Source organism: Ochotona princeps, chromosome 23 (assembly GCF_030435755.1).
Source record: "Ochotona princeps isolate mOchPri1 chromosome 23, mOchPri1.hap1, whole genome shotgun sequence".
Taxonomy (NCBI): domain Eukaryota; kingdom Metazoa; phylum Chordata; class Mammalia; order Lagomorpha; family Ochotonidae; genus Ochotona; species Ochotona princeps.
This window is the reverse complement of record NC_080854.1, coordinates 23147684-23163547: the sequence shown is the minus strand read 5'-3', so window position 1 is coordinate 23163547 and position 15864 is coordinate 23147684. Positions and strand designations below refer to the sequence as shown.

Below are 15864 nucleotides of genomic sequence, written 5' to 3'. Positions count from 1 at the left end.
TCCCACCTGAGGCCTTGTCCTCTCTGCGGGTTTTCTGATTGCAGGACTGGGAGAAGTGATAAGATCCACATGGAAGCCATTGGGGACCACTGGAGATGTAAACACTCCAGAGAAGTGATTTGAGAACCACTCTGGATTCAGATCTGAGCTTTGATTCTTGCCTCCACTCTTTCTGGCTCTAGGAGTTGATTAAGCCACTGGGTTTATTGTATTTAGGGATTTTGTGTGGATTCAGAGAAACTTAGCACCCACAACATTCTTAGGCTGCATAACACTTAAGAACAAAGGCTCTGGAGGCCAACTCCTCCAGTTCAAATCCCAACACTGCCACTTACTGTGTCATGTTGGACAAATTACTTAGTGTCTCTGTGTGCCAAAGGGATGACGCTATGCAAAGGAATGATGTAAGAATTCAAAGACTTAGTATGAGGGTTGCCTGACGTCTCTGCACTGCTGTGGTGAGCCTTCTGTCCCCAGATCCCGGCAGACTTAGAAATGACCATCCCCCTTCACTCTGAAATGTCTCCCTGAATCTTGTGCATTTGCCACTTGAGATGACTGCCTCTCATAAGTGAGTGCCTCATTCAAGCCCTTCCTCCATTTCAGTCTAGCTTCCTGCCTGACGCTTACCCTGAAAAGCAGGAGATGACAGCCCAAGGACTTGGGTCCATGCCTTACACGTGGGAGACTGGATGGATGGAGTTTCAGGCTCTTAACTTCAGTCTGGCTTAGCTCTGGATTATTGCAGTCTTCTGAGTTGGGGGAGAGTAAAGCAGTGTATGGAAAATCTTTCTGTTTGTCTTTGTCCATTTGGTTTTCAAATACAATGAAAATAAGTGATATTGAAAAGTGTCTCTGATTGGACAATTAGTAATCTGGTCACTGTAGTGCCTCTCATTTCTGGTATAGAATAGATGTTAAATGTGTCAACTGCTAACATTAGCCTGGCTGTTGAAGGCATTAGGGAGTAGAACCAGTAGCTATGAACTCTTTGCCTGTCAAATAAAATTTATAAAAGGAAAAAAATAAGTGAAATTAGTATTAATAAATATATTTAATCCAACATACCCAAACTATTAGCATTAGTATAAAAGACATTTAAAATTGTTTTTCATACTAAGTCTTTGAAACATGGCATGTTTCCCATTTAGAGCACATCTATTCAGACCAACAACATTTCTTTGAAAAAAATGTTTTCATTTGAAACACAGAGGCAGAGACAGACAAAGATCTTCCATCTACTGCTTCATTCCTCACATGCCTGCCATAGTCAGAGCTGGGCCAGGCTGAAGCTGGGAACCTAGAATTCCATCCAGGTCTCCTGCATGGTGGCAGGGTCTCATGTACTTGAACTATCACTTGCTGTATCCCCGAGTGTGCTAGAATTAGAAACGGAACTGAGCTGGGACTCAAACTCAGGCCCTCCAACAAGGCACTCCAAGCAGCTTGTGCGGCCAGTGATTTCCAAACTAGCAACTCAGGTCCTGATACTCACATTCCTTATGAGGGAATGTAATGTCAGAGTCTTAAGGCCTTCTCAGGTCTTGTTATGTCAACGTTGAGATGCATAGCTGCCCTGCCACACACTGTAAGCAGGTCACTGAAACAGAGCTTTGGAATGTATTTATTGCCAAACATCTTAGCTGCTCCTGAACAGGTGTCCAAACTTACTGAAGGGGAAAGCCTAGTAACATACCAACGGAAAATTCTCCCCTGGTGTCCTGGAAGGTGGGAAACCATGGGCCAATTGCTTTTCAGGTTGCTTTACTGCAAGAGACTTGCTTAATTACAAAAGGCAATGTGAAAGTAACTTTCCAAATTTCTCACATAGTATAGTTTCCTCTTGTTGGAAATGTCCCCAGAACAACACAAAAAGTGTTTTTCTAGGACTATTTGGACATTTTGGTGGGTTATCTGCCTTCCAGCTTCTATGGTGTTATTGTGCTTTGGTTCCAGACTCTGGCCCAGGTCCAATCCCGCACATTCCTACCTCATGCTGCTCCGAGCTAGACTCTGGGGTGCAATCAGATCCTGACCAAACCCCAAACCAAGAGGAGGAGTTTGTGCTCTGACAGCAATCTCTCCCTACTTGCTCCTTCAGGGATGCTCCCTGTGACCTCAACACATCTTGGCCTTGATTTACGATGCGACCAATCTGTGGAAAGCCAAAGCTGATTTGAGCATGGTCAAGGAATAAGGCGTGAAGTTTTTTTTTTTTTAATATCTGAGATGAAAATATGAGCCCTGCCAGTCAATGAATTCTATTTGTGGCATCCCATTTGGTGCTGGAGGGCAATACTCTTTTTTTTTTTAAAAAATAAAGATTAGTTTTTATTGGAAAGACAGAAGGAGAGACAGAGAGGAACATCTTCCATCTGCTGGTTCACTCTCCAAATGGCTGCAATGGATGGAGCCAAGCCGATCCAAATCCAGGAGCCAGGAGCTTCTTTGGGATCTCCCCTGCAGATGCAGGGTCCTAAGACATTGGGCCATTGTCTGCTGCTTTCCCAGGCCATAAGCAGGGAGCTGGATGGGAAATGTAATTGCTGGGACACAGACTGGTACCCACATGGATGCTGTGCTTGGAGGTGGAAAACTAGCCAGTTGAGCCATCATGCTAACCCCAGGGCAATACTTTTTAAAGTTTGCCTTCATGGTGTTGCAGCAAGACTCTGATGTTAAGAGATTCAAGGATGCGACTCTGCCATAAAATGACAGGGGAATTTTGCTTGTGAAGGATCCACAAGCTAAGAGTGTGGGTTTTAGGATGTTACAAATAGGAAGGCAAGGGCCTGCATTCTGTGTGGTGTAGCTGGTACAAGCAGCCACCTGCCATGCTGGCATACCATAGGCACCGCTTCATGTCCTAACTGCTCCACTTCCAATCCAGCTTCCAGTTAATGACCCAGAAAAAGCAGTGGAAGATGGCCTAAGTGCTTGGACCTCTGCTTCCCATGTAGTAAATCTGAAAGAAGCTCCTGGCTTTGGTCTGATCCAGCCCTGGCTTTTACAGCCATCTGGGGAGTGAAGTCCAAATGTAAAGACTTTATTGAACTGCACCATGACACCATGATTACCTTTATGCAGATAAAAATATAACATGCTATCTACCCCAAAGGTGCTACTTTACACATGTTGTCTATTCATTTTGATTTTGCTGCCACCTCTCAAACGCTTATACCTGGGCCTATTCTTCATCAAAAGGGGAGTGTTCACCATCTCCTGAACCCACCTAGCATTTGTACAAGGCTTGGTCATCAACACCAATCCCATGTTTCACCGCGAATCTCCTTGTAGATGGCAGCATTTCAGCTGTTGCCTGAAGCAGGGAGAGACAGTGGAGAGGATCAAGTTGATTTTAAATTCCAAAAAGAAGGATCTGAAAAGGATCTTGACACAACTAGGGAACAATAAGAGTCCTTGTCTCCACAGCAATTTTTCACTCACAGACTTGTTGATGTTGTAATGTAATGGGAAGAGCACATAAGCCACCTATGGGAGCCAAAGAATTGAGATTGGCAGGCAGGCGCTTTTCAAAGGGGTTGAGGCAGAGAATTAAAAGGGGCAGGGCTTCCACGAACCAAAGGCTGATGAGTCTGCTAAGATAGTTATTGTTTAATGTTTAACATTTTGCTTCCTTCAACTTGTCAACTGTTCCTATGAAATATGCACGTATGGAATTCCCAAGGAACCTTTGTATATCCTGCACCAAGCTCCAAAGCTCACTTCCAGCTCCAACGAGACTGAGCTGCTCCAAAAGAACAGAATGCGCACAAGTGGCTGTATCATTCCCTTAGATATCCTACAGCACATCAATAATAGGAACCAGGATGAAACGTTGTACCTTAGGAAGCATTCAGAATGTCTGCCAGTGTGCCTTTCTTTTACGGCATGATTCTACCTGAGGAACAAAGGATGGGAAGAATCCTCTGCTTGGGCCCTGCTTCCTCACTTCCCTAAGGAATTGTGCCTGTATGACGTCAGCAATTCAACAGCTTACAGCTAAATTGACAGCTTTTGTTCCTCTCTGACAAGCTCACCTACTCACGCAGAGACAGGTGGTTCCCTGGGAGGAGTGGGGCTGGAGCTGGGAGGAGGAGTCTGAGGCGTAGAAGTTAAGACAGAGCCAAAGAGGATATACCTAACTGATGGGCTCAATCTCACTTGAGTTGCAATTAAATTTTTTTTCTGTCTTTTAAAAATTGAATTTGCTTATAGTAAATCCCAAAAGGGACGCCTGCTTTTTTTTTTTTTTTAAATAAAACATTTCTAACTTCGTGCCAAGTAGAGCTCACCTGGAAGAGGTAGGGAGGGACTTTGGTGCGTAAAACTCTGTAAGACATAAATGATTAATATGACCAGAACGCCTGGAAGGGCTGGCCCCAACTAGGCAGAGTAGGTGGACAGCTTTGAAATCCTTGGAATCAATGGAGAAAGTCTTGGTGGGTTGGGAAGCGGAGCGCGGCTCGCCGTGCTGTACCCCTTTTCTACCTCACGCTGGTTTGAGAGTGCGCCCCTGGGAAGCCCAGCTTGCCCCGTGAGAGTGTCTCGTGAAACTTCTGACATCTGAACAGAACGACCGTAGAGGCTGGGAGTTTCCTCTTGCCACTTGAGGAGTGTCAGGAATCAGTCCCTTCCAACAGTCCGTTCAGCAAACTGGTCAGTGTTCCGTTCCAGCTCATCACTTTCTGTTCATTTTGGAACCTGCTGTCGATTTAATTGTGTCTAGAAGGGGTCGGGTCCGTGACATTTAACGCATGCCCCCACGACCACAAACGACTTGGGAAGTTGCCCAGGAGTGAATACGACCTGAGGTCGCATATGTCCTAAACGCAGGGGTCCCAGTAACAGGTGGCTTCCAAGGACTTCAGGACAAAGTAGATCCGAGGAAAAGGGTCCAAAGGTTCGCAGAAACAGGAAAAAAAAAAAAGCCAAGGACGCCTTGCAGAACCGGACGCGCGGGCCTCGCCGTGCCGGGCGGGCCAGCAGCACCTCCCGCAGGTCCCGGCCCCAGCGCGGGCCCGGGTCACCTGACTCGCGGAATTTGGGGCCGCGCGGGTGGAAGGGGAGGGGAATGATTAGCACCTCCCTTCCCGCGCCCGCGGGATCCAGGTCGGCGGGGGCCGGCGCCCGGCGGCCACGTGGTGCTGCTGCCGCCGCTGCCCCCGCCCCGCCGGCCCAGCCCGGGAGCCGCGGCGCCCGCTGACCCCCGCAGCGGGGGAGGAGGAGGAGGAGGAGGAGGAGGAGGGACGGAGGCGCAGGAAGCTGAGCAGGAAGCAAGCCCGGCGGCCGCGTTTTCCTGGGGAAGCGGCGGGCGGGGCGGCGCAGTCAGCCGGGCCAGGGCAGCCACAGCGGCCGCCTCGATGGGGTGAGTGCAGCGGCGCCAACACCTGGGAGGCTCCCAGCGCGGATCCCGCGCTCCGGGTCCCCGCCTTTGTGTTGAGGGCGCGGGCGGGGAGAGACGACGAGGGCGCCGGGGACGGCGTCGGGACGCGCGGCTTACCAGAGAGCCAGTGAAGGGTCCCACTACCAGCCCCGGGGTCCGCCGCCTGTGGTCTGAGGGGGGAAAAAGCGGATAGCGGAGACCAGGCAGAGAGGGCGACCGGGACAAGTGAGGAGCAGAGTGTCCTCCCCCGGGTCCCCGGGATGCGCCGGGCGGCTGGGCAAGGGTCGCGGCCGAGGCTTTAGGTGAGAATGAATGGCCGGACCCTGGAGGGCGCTCCGTGGCGACGGTGAGCCGCTCCTGTCCCACCTGCCTTGGCAGGCGCTGCGCCGACCTGGTCCTTGCTTCTGGGCTCGACCCCCCTCTCGGCTGAACTTTGAGGAGCTGCACGAGGGTGGCGCGCGCGCGAGAGCCCCGAGTCTCTCCCGACACCCAGGGTCCGCTATTGTTCTTTTCCTGACTTCAGGGAGCCCTCCGGCTGGCGCGAGGGAGGCGGGTGAGGCGGCCCGGGTTCTGCCACTACCTACCGGTCCTTCTCTGGTACTTTGCTCGACCTGCGACTTCGAGAGCGCGGGAGCCGGGATGCTGGATTTGGGACAGACGCGGGACTGGGGACTTAGGGAGTGGGGAGGCGGCCATGCCCCATGGTCACCTTCTTGTGGGTGAGCGGGGAGTGCGGGTCTTCCGCAAGCGTCTTTGCTCGGCTGCGGGTTTGGGCAGGTCTGCGGACGCAATTTAGTTTGTGCAGTTTGCGGGCTTCCTCTACTCACCTCTTTGGCTTTGCATCCCCTTTTGTGCAAGGGGGCCTCATGGCCTAGAGAGGCACCAGATTGAGAGGAGGGGAGTGGATTAGAACCGAAGGATAAAGTGCCCTGTGGAGGAGTCTGGAGTGACCCTTCACTGCCCACCTCCTCCCACAGCTACCCCCACCCACCCATCCTGGGGTCTTGGCCAGGACTTTGGAGCCCAGGCCTTCTTCATTTCCCAAGGAACCCTGCGCAGAGCAACTTTTACTTGGGATAGTGATGGGTGAATCCACACGCTGGAGGCTGCTGATAAGGAGGGATTGTCAGCGCTCTCTGGCCCGCAGGCTCCGGGATCACTTGGACCGAGTTCCGGTGTTCCTTGCGGGTTGGGAAAGCCCTGCTGGTCTCTGAGGACAAGTGTGGGGCAGGGCTGTGCAGGCCTGGCCAACATGACGAAGTTAGTTTTGTCTGTTACTAGGACCCAGCCAGCCAGGACAGCGTTGTCTCCTTGAAATGTGAGCAGAGGTGGTCGATGCCAGGATGCTGCCCTGTCTGCTCTCCTGTGGTTGGGCGTTCTCTCACTGATGGGCACAGCCTGGTGGCCTCTTAAAAAACTGGTGCTTGAAAAGTCTGATTTCCCTTATTTCAGTTTCATGTGAGGAGCCCTATTGAGCCTGTCTTAACCCATCGCTGGAATACCAAGGACTGGGAGAGATGCATGCTGGGCGGCTGTCACTGCCTCATTGATGAATTTATTCACTGATGCTCTTAAGATTTGTTTTCAACCTTGTTGAGAAATCTGATGCCTGTGTTGGGAAAGAGAAGTGTGGTTGTTGAGAACTTTCTCCTCCACCACTCCCATTCGCTGGCAGGATGGTGTGGCACCCTCACCACTGGTGCGCTTGGCACTGAACTTGTCTTTCCAGAATGCTGCTTCTGAAAGCATCCTTAAGGCAGGTTCACCCTCTATTGCTGTGGCTTTGGAGAGGACAAGATTGAGATCTGGAAGTTAGGGATGACAGCCCTTTGTCTTTGTCTTCCTTGCCTCCTTAAAGTAGGATGTGTTTCTTAGAAAGGCAACAAAGAGAATATAGTAAGACACCCATTTTTTTTAATCACCTGGGTTTAAAAGTTGCTAATATTTATTGTAATATCCCTCACTTTTACAAAAATACGCTGTAACTTGGATATTTTTTCTATTTTCCTTTTCTCCTCCTCTTCCTCCATTGTCAGGTGAGCAAGCACTGCTGTGAATGCGGCCGCTAAAGCTCTCATGCAGGTTTTAGTAGTTCTGTGTGTATGTAAATGCAGAGATGGGATATGACTTCGCTCGTTCAATAGTTTGCATAAATGGCATGTTTTACACATACCTACAGCATGTAGTTTTAAGCTTGCATTTTTGGAGGGGCATTCGGTTTTTATTCATTTTCACTGCGGCAGAAAATTTTGGTATGTATAAATTATAGGATTCTCATTCTCTTGCAAAGAATAAAATTAGAGTGTTCAGCTGTTCGCTGTCATAGGCCCTTTTTTTTTTTTTTTTTTTTTTTTGCTATGACAGTGAGTGTTTTGGGAGATCCCTTTCTGCACAGACTTGTCTGTCCCACATCTAGGTAACTAGCGGCGAGGCAGTGGGTCTATGGAGTGCAGCTTTATTTCATTCATTCCCACACATTTATGCAGGGTGTAAATGTGTATATAGGGTATTTCTTGACTGGCTATTGAAGGAAAAAGCAAAACTGATCCGTCAGTCTTAAACTCTAAAAAGAGGACATAGTTGGCTATGTCATTTTTTCTTGTTTTCTTTCTTCGTTTTCCTCAAGAACCAACCTTTTCATTGTGCAGTTGAAGGCTTGGGCTGCTTAACCTTGGACTACCACCCTCCCTCTTCTTCCTCATCTCTTTTGGTGAGATCAAGTGGTCTGAGTAAGTATCTACAAAAGGGCACGTTCCTGCTCTAAGAGTTTGTGAAAGGGGGCTGTGTTGGTGACGTTACGCTGATGGTAACCCCTTACACTGGAAGTTGAGGCATTTAAACACTTGGGCCTCCTCGTGTTCAGATGGCCCAGAGTGTTCCTGCCTCTGAGCCTTTGGCACCTGCTGCTCCTGTTGCTGGGAGGACTTTGCTGCGTGGCTCCATGTGACACCGCCTTCCTAGCAGACCCTTGCCCCACACCCCCTCCTCTAATACTCCCCACAGTCTCTTCCCTGTCTTGGTTGCCTCTGTGGCACCTGTCACTTCTTAGCCTGCCGTGTGTTGTAATTGAGGCTAGTACTGTCTGTGCTGCTGTATCAGCTCCATGAAGTCTGAGTCTTTGCCCTCCTGTCCACTGCTGCATCCCTGGTTTCTGGAACACTGCTCCAGACTGTAGCAGGCCCTCAAATGCTTTTTGGATGTGTGAGTAGAATACTGTTTGTGGTGATTTTCTATATGTAGTTTCCTTTTTAGCACATAGTGGCAGTCCTAGGTGGTGCTGGTTGGTGGATGACTGTAATTAAGCTCTCCAGGTGACATATATGTAGAATCCATCAAGATAGAAAAACATGTGTCTTACAGAGATGCGATTCTATTTAAATATGTGTGATTTTCTTTTCCTACAAAGCACTTATGTCTTTGGACTTTTTTTTTCTTCTCTTACCCCATATTGCCTAAAACTGAATTCAAAGGAACATTAAGACAAGTCTCGATGCCCGGTACCACTCTCACTTTGGTCTTGATAACCTAGTTTCCCCTTGTTAGACAAGGGGGGATGCTGATCCGTGGGGCATCAGTGTTCCATTCCACATACCCTCCTTACACGCAGGTCAGGAACTGCTTCCAGCCACACCAGCTGCTCTCTGAATTTCTTAGAACAGAAGAGTGATTTTTTTCTCCCTTGTTGCAGAGGGCGTACTTGCCCTCGCCTCGACTTTGTGTATTTATTTGTGAGGTTTTTTTTGTGGTGGTGGGAGTTGGTTTTCATGATGGAAGGAAGTGATGACCTCTGACTATGTGGGCACAAGCAGCATGAAGTGAGATACCTAGAAGGGCTTTAAGAGCCGCCGCCATGTAAAGTCCCTGGTTCATGGTACAGAAAACATTCATTATAGTACAGCTAGTTATTTTGCTAGAAGCCAATTGATTTTTTTCTTCCTTGCATGATGAATATAGAAGTTGACAAAGCAAAGCTAAATGTATCAAAGGCCTTTGGGGTATATTGTAAGTAGATGTTACAGAAAGGGGTCGAATTTTTGCTTTTTAACTAGCTTGCTGTGCAAGATATGGTACACATGGCATCTTTAAGCAAAATTAGCATTGACGTGTAAGCATTTCATCTTCTCTAATAATATATTGAAAGAAATCAGTACGTTATGAATCCAGATAATGGTTAGTCACCTCTGAGGCTGGAACCCCCAGCATAATATTACATGATTATTAGCATGCTGTGTGATTTGAAGACATTAATTCTCCTTGTATCACAGTTGCCTATGAGCCATCGACTGGTTCATTCCCCCAAAGGCTGCAGGCAAAGCCAGGGCCTTGGAACTCCATCCTGGTCTTTTAGGTGGCTGGCGGGGCTAAGCACCTGGCTGTGTTCTGCTGTCCTCCCAGGCACAGCAGCAGGAATCTGGATCAGAAGTGGAGCAACAAGACAGGACCTGGCTCCCATAAGGGTTGCCAGTGCTGCTTGTGCTGACTTAACTTGCTGTACCACAAAACTGGCCCTTACTGGTTAGTGTTCCTTAACCTCAGCCATGCTCGTGGGTCTCACTAGTTTTAGTCAGTGTGTATTTTTGCTGATTTAACCACATGTTTAGCAATAACACACTTTAATTGGAGAAAGCATATCTGATTGTTCAAAGTGACCTAAGTGTCCAATAGGATAGTAGGTGGTTTAGTAGATGGTTGATGGTTATTGAGCTAATCATACTCTCAGAGGTCTTACATCCCTCAGGCCAACTGGCAGACACAGAGCTCATGCTGTCTAGAAGAGAATGTAACATCCAAAAGGCTTTGGCATGTAGAGAATCAGCAACAGAGGGCAAGCTCAAGTTCAGAAGATGTAAAGAACAAAAATCACCCTCTCTCTCGGTCCCCTTGTTGGTGGACACTTGGGCAGTCTCATGACTAGGTGGAGTTTTGTGTTGAATCTGGCCTCATCTAACCCAGCGTGATCTAGTCCATTCTTTTTTTTAATAGTAAGTGGTTGCTGCATTGGCAGTGTCTTGTCATGTCATGTGACCATGGGTCACCCCTAGGCAGGGAGAAACCTCTGGGATTTCTTCCTGATGAGTTCATCCCTGCTTCCAGATACACAGAATCCAGGAATGAGAGGCCGATCATGGTTCAACAAGGTACCGTGGAGTGGAAGGAAATACACCGACTCTATTTCCTAATTTTTTTCTTAAACCGACGTTTGGTGAACATTAGAATTATTATCAAGGCACCCATTGTAAGAAACTCACTGCTCACTATATAATTTTCCTCAAAATAATTTATTTTTAGAACACATGTTTGTCATTTTGTATTCTTTTTGCATCTCAGCTTAGTGCTCGATCCCTGTTAGAACCAAATTGTCTTCTCTGATTTCTAGATGAATTCAGTTTGCTTGCTCTTGAACTTTTTTGGGCGGGGTGGCGGGCAGGGGAGAGCTGAGCGGTCCTTACATTGACGTAGAAGCAACATCTACACAGCTACCTCTCCTTACTTTCACTGTATCTGTCCTACCTGTCCAGCTGTTTTTGCTGGCAGAAGTGGTTGAAACTCAGCCAGGAAGATCATGCAGAGTTAATTGGTACGAAATACAAAGTCCGAGAAGCTTGCTTTGAAAGGAGGGTGGCACAGGGTAGGTGGTTTTCCTCCACAAAGGATCAATTTCATGGGCCTGGTGTGGTATCCTAGCAGGTAAAAGTCCTTGCCTTGAACCCGCCCAGATCCCTTATGGGCGCCGGTTCATATCCTGGCCACCCCACTTTCCATCCAGCTCCCTGCTTGTGACCTGGAAAGCAGTCAAGGACGGCACAAAGCCTTGGGACACTGCACCCGTGTGGGAGACCTGAAGAGGCTCCTGGCTTCTGGCTTTGGATTGGCTCAGCTCTAGCCATTGTGGCCACTTAGGGAGTGAATCAGTGGGCAGAAGATCTTCCTCTCTGTGTCTCCTCCTCTCTGTATATCTGACTTTGCATTAAAAAAAGTAAATTTAAAAAAAAAAGAATCCATTTTGCAACCCAGGGAAGAACATTGACTGATGGCTGCTGAGTACTTTTGAGTCATAGCTGGATACATTTGCAAATATTAAAGTTTTGGACTACTTTTATATACAGTGATGTAAATTTTACTTGTATATTATGGTGCTCTATTAGTGCATTCATCATTTTTGTCAGTTTCAAGAACTCACTGCTCCAAGAGCTTCTAGCCAGATGAAGAAGCTAAAATCTATTCAATATACCCCAGAAACCTTGTTGCATTCACTCTGTTTACTTTTTTAAAAGATTTATTTGGAAAATAAAGTCACTGGCTTTTCTGTCAACCAATCTACATATGATTGAATCTGTTTATTTCTATTGAACGCAGTAAAATGCTGTGTAGAAACAAAGAGAAATAGCTGTGTAGCATGACTATTTTAGAGGCCGAAAGAATTATAAGGATGGGCTGTGAGCTTCTCACGGAGGATAACGTATGGCTGGAGCTGGAGCCGAGCTTGGGCTGGCTTCTGCTTGCCGGCTCTGCTGTGGTGGGAGAGCAGGGAGGCAGCCTTGGGTCCCAGCTGGCAGCACTCCGAGGCTGCTCGTGCTCTGTCCAGTTGGGGAACCATTCTGCGATCACCTACCGTTTAACCCTTTGTTTCCTGTCTCCCAGTCTGAGGGAGCTATCTCAATGGAGACCTGAGGAAGACAGGCCCTGTTTCCTAGTTGGGAGAGCTAGAATCCAGTTCTTCAATGGAAAACTTGGTTCTGTGGTTGGCAGGAGTGTCTAGGAGAGAGGACGAGTGTTATTAAGCACACTCAGAACCTCTGTGGTGTCTGCCTTGGGTGACATCCTCAAGCCACCGTAGCTGGGTGCGGAAAGGGCTGGGTGGGGGTGCCTGTGTCTCAGGCCTGGTGGAAGCCCTGGCTGCAAGTCTTTCACTGACCTTTTTTTGTTTGTTTGTTTGTACTGGGCTCTTGGTTGCTGGACTGTCAGTGGTCTCACTCACTGTTAGGTTTCCAGTGAGCAAAACATGAAGATCCCAGGATGAGTGGAAGCCCCTGTCCCCGTGGGTGTAGCAGTTTTACCAGGTTAAGACTTGTTTGGAATCTGCTCTTGCCTAAGGTGGGTTATTAGTAGTTGGGATGGCTTGGTGCTGGGGGGTTCATTTTACAAGTGAGGTTGAGGCCCACAAACGTGAACATGACCTCTTGGAAAATGATGGAGGCAGGGCTAGACATGACCTTAGTTCTGGCTGCTCAGTGTTGGGCTTCTAAATGTCGTGCTGCTCTATAGACAAAGACCTTGGGATTTCAACCCATAGCTGATTATAGATGTTAAAAAAGAAGGGTTGTAGTTGGGGACCATCCATGTTGAACAACAGGGTGAAAAGTGGAAGTCACAGCTGAGGCCAATGGCGCTGAGTGGCAGCGTCAAGGTCAGAAGAGTTCTAAAGCCCAGGCCCTTCAGGTCGTGGTGAGAGCTGCATAAACAAATCTATTTGTCAGCCTTGTCAGTAAGTTAACAGATTCTGTGCTTAGTCTCTTAATTTGACAAGCTTACTCAAGTAATTTGAACGTCTCCTCCCTTGGGAGTTGACACATTGGTGATTGAGCATTTTGCAAAGATGAAGGGAGGATGAGCTTGCTTTGCTGAGAGAAGTAGCCCTGGTACACTGTGGCCTCCTGCAGCTTTCCAGAGGATGTGGAAGTTTGGGAGTGAAAAGGCTTAGGGGACCATGAATTTCCTTCTTCCTTAAGAAGGCAGTTGTTGTCAGCTTGTAGACTCCCAGCAGCAGGCATTTGCCTTAGTGGTTAAGATGCCTATGGCCCTTGTCGGAGTGCCTGGGTCTGATTCCTGGCTTGGATGTCTCTTCCTGCTAAGGCAGACAGACCCTGGGAGGTAGCGGTAATAACGCAAGCAATTGGGTTCCTGTCACCCACATGGAAGACCCAGATTGTGTTTCTGGTCCCTCTTCCTGGCATTTGGGAAGTGAACCCATGGATGGGCGTTCTGCCTTGTCGGTCTCTTGAACACATAAGAAAAACAAATTGTTGGAGCCCAGCCACAAACATCCAGCCCCTGGCTGAGCTCAGTATCCCCATTTTCTGTGCCAGGAGGTCGGAACATCCGGGAAAGGGTGGAGTTTTTCCCATTCCGTCTCTCTCCAGGCTCTTCATATTTCAGGTTCCACCTGCAGTCATCAAAGGTGGGAGTGAATTCATAGGCGCTTGCAACCTTTTCGGGTCTTGAAAGAAAGCAAAATTGTCAGATTTTCTTTAGGACTGATACAGTCTTTTCTTTAAAAAGAAAATCCCATATTTTTCTCCTATGAGCTTTTTTTAAAATTGCAAAGCTCCTACATGGAGGCTTATGAGATTATAATCAATATTCACAGCATTTACTGTCTGGGATTTTCTTGAGCTTTTTGTTTTTTAAGGAAAATCTCTTTCCTCCACTGACCTTGTGTGTATATCTGGTCAACAACCTTGATAACTTCCTGGAGGATTAGATACTTTTTGGGCTTTACAATCATATATAACCTTGCACATGCTGTTTATTTACCTTTTCTCTTTTGCTTTTTTTGTTTGTTTGCTTTTTTGGAATCTCTGAACATTATCACAAGAGATAGGAATAGAGTGTGGTGGTTCCCTCCAAATCACACTCATTCCCAAGCCAGTCTTTCGACCCATCTGTCCGGTGGCTGTGCTGCTGTTTGCACGGTGTTTGGCAACAAGCTTGCTTTTTTTCTCTCCTTTGGAACAACCCCTGATTATTTGAAGTGCCTACCCTTGGGAACAAAGGGCGGTTTGATTCTCACCATGTTGAAAGCAGGTGTTTATATCCATCGTGGCAGAAGGAACAGACGGAGCAGCTCACCCTATCCGCGTGCTATCTTCTTAGGGCTGAGGTGGCAGCATGCCGGGCTGTGGGCGCTTTTGTGTGTGGCTTCCAAAACAAATACACCCGCACACCCCTGCCCATTCTTGTCTGACTGACGTCTTTAAGATTCCTCTTTCATTATAATATCTGTGCTTCTTGTTGTCCTATAGAATTGTTGCATTTCGTTTAAAAATTTTTCAGATTTTTTTTTTATTTGAAAGGCAGAGAGAATGGAGATCTTCCATCTCCTTGTTCTTCCCTCAAATGTCCATAAAAGCTAGATCTGAATCAGGCTGAAGTCAGGTCTCCCATATAGAGGTGGCAGGACCCCAAAACCTAAGTCATCACCTGCTGCCGTGCAGAGTGCATATTAGCAGGAAACTGGATCAGAAGTCTGGAAGCTGGAACCTGAATCCTGCACTCCAATATGGGATGCAGGTGTTTCAAGAACTGTCCCGGTAGGATTTGATTTAAAAAGTTTAAAAAATATTTCAGAGGCAGAGAGAGGAAAACAAAACAAAACAAAACACCTACTTAATACCTGCCGTGACTGGAAGTGGGCTGGAGCCAGGAGCCAGGAAGGTAATCTAGGCCCTCCTCCTGGGTGCCAGAAACTCAGATACTTAAGCTGTCACCACTGACTTCAGGGTCTGCGTTGGCAGAAAATTGGAGGCAGAAATGTAGATATATTGGCCACGTTATTTTTTAAATTCTTATTTTCATCTATGTGAAAGGCAGGCACATGTGTGTGCATGCGCACACTTCCCTTCTCCACCCCCTTCCCCCGTCACACAGGTAGAAGGTGAGATTTCTTGAGAGATTCACTCCCTAAATGCCTGCACCAGCCAGGACCGCACCAGGCTAAAGTCACCTCCAGGGACTTCATCCATGTTACTGAAAACAAAGTAGCCCAGAGTCACCAACATTCTTATGCAGAATGTTAAGCATCTCAAGTGGCAGCTTCATGCGCTATGCCATCATGGCTGATCTTGTTATTTCTGTCATTATAATTTATAGCCCAAAAGGAGATTGGCCCATATGTTGTAGTAACAGATCCATTGCACGTCTTCCTTATAGCTGCAAGTTTCTCTGTATTATATTTTCCTATTAATCCTTCTGTTATTAGATCATGATTGTCATGTGGACAGTGGAAAATCATAGTTCCTTTACTAGTGGTCATTTTTATTCCAGAGAGTGGTAACACATTCCTTAGTGCCCTTAGAGAATTTATCTTGCTTTAACCATAATCCAACAAGAGAGCAGTATAAATCCTGGTTATATTGAAGATGGTGGTATTTAGCATGAAGCAGTACCCCCATGAATTCTTTGGAAAATTGCCCAACTGTAAATATAGAATCATATAGGCATGTTTTCTGATAGTCTCTAGCAAGATAAAAGAATAAACTAGGTATCCGTAAGTTTTGTTTGTTTATTGCTTTCTTTAATTTGGAGGGAGAGAAGCAAGCTTGCACTCACTGGCTTACTTTCAAATCTACACAATGGCCAAACTCCATTGCCAGTGCACCTGGCTCACAGTCAGTGTGCAATACACAGGGCATGAGCACATTCATGTGGCACGTTTGTGAGTAGCCGTGATTATTTTTACTCTGCAGTTTCTTGGCACC

The 15864-nt window shown here is 47.3% G+C and overlaps 1 protein-coding gene across 5 annotated transcripts in view; it reads left to right on the top strand.

The window, feature by feature from the left end:
- Positions 1 to 15864, top strand: part of RAI14 (retinoic acid induced 14) — a 155134-nt gene that overhangs the window by 16944 nt on the left and 122326 nt on the right. The window contains exon 1 of one of the 5 annotated variants that reach the window (XM_058680047.1): positions 5112 to 5368. The exons of 3 other annotated variants lie outside the window; for them this stretch is intronic. The gene's annotated coding sequence lies outside the window, so the exon portion shown is untranslated. Of the gene's footprint in view, positions 1 to 5111; positions 5369 to 15864 lie in introns of those variants that run through there. One more of the 5 variants, XM_058680044.1, reaches the window with a different exon arrangement.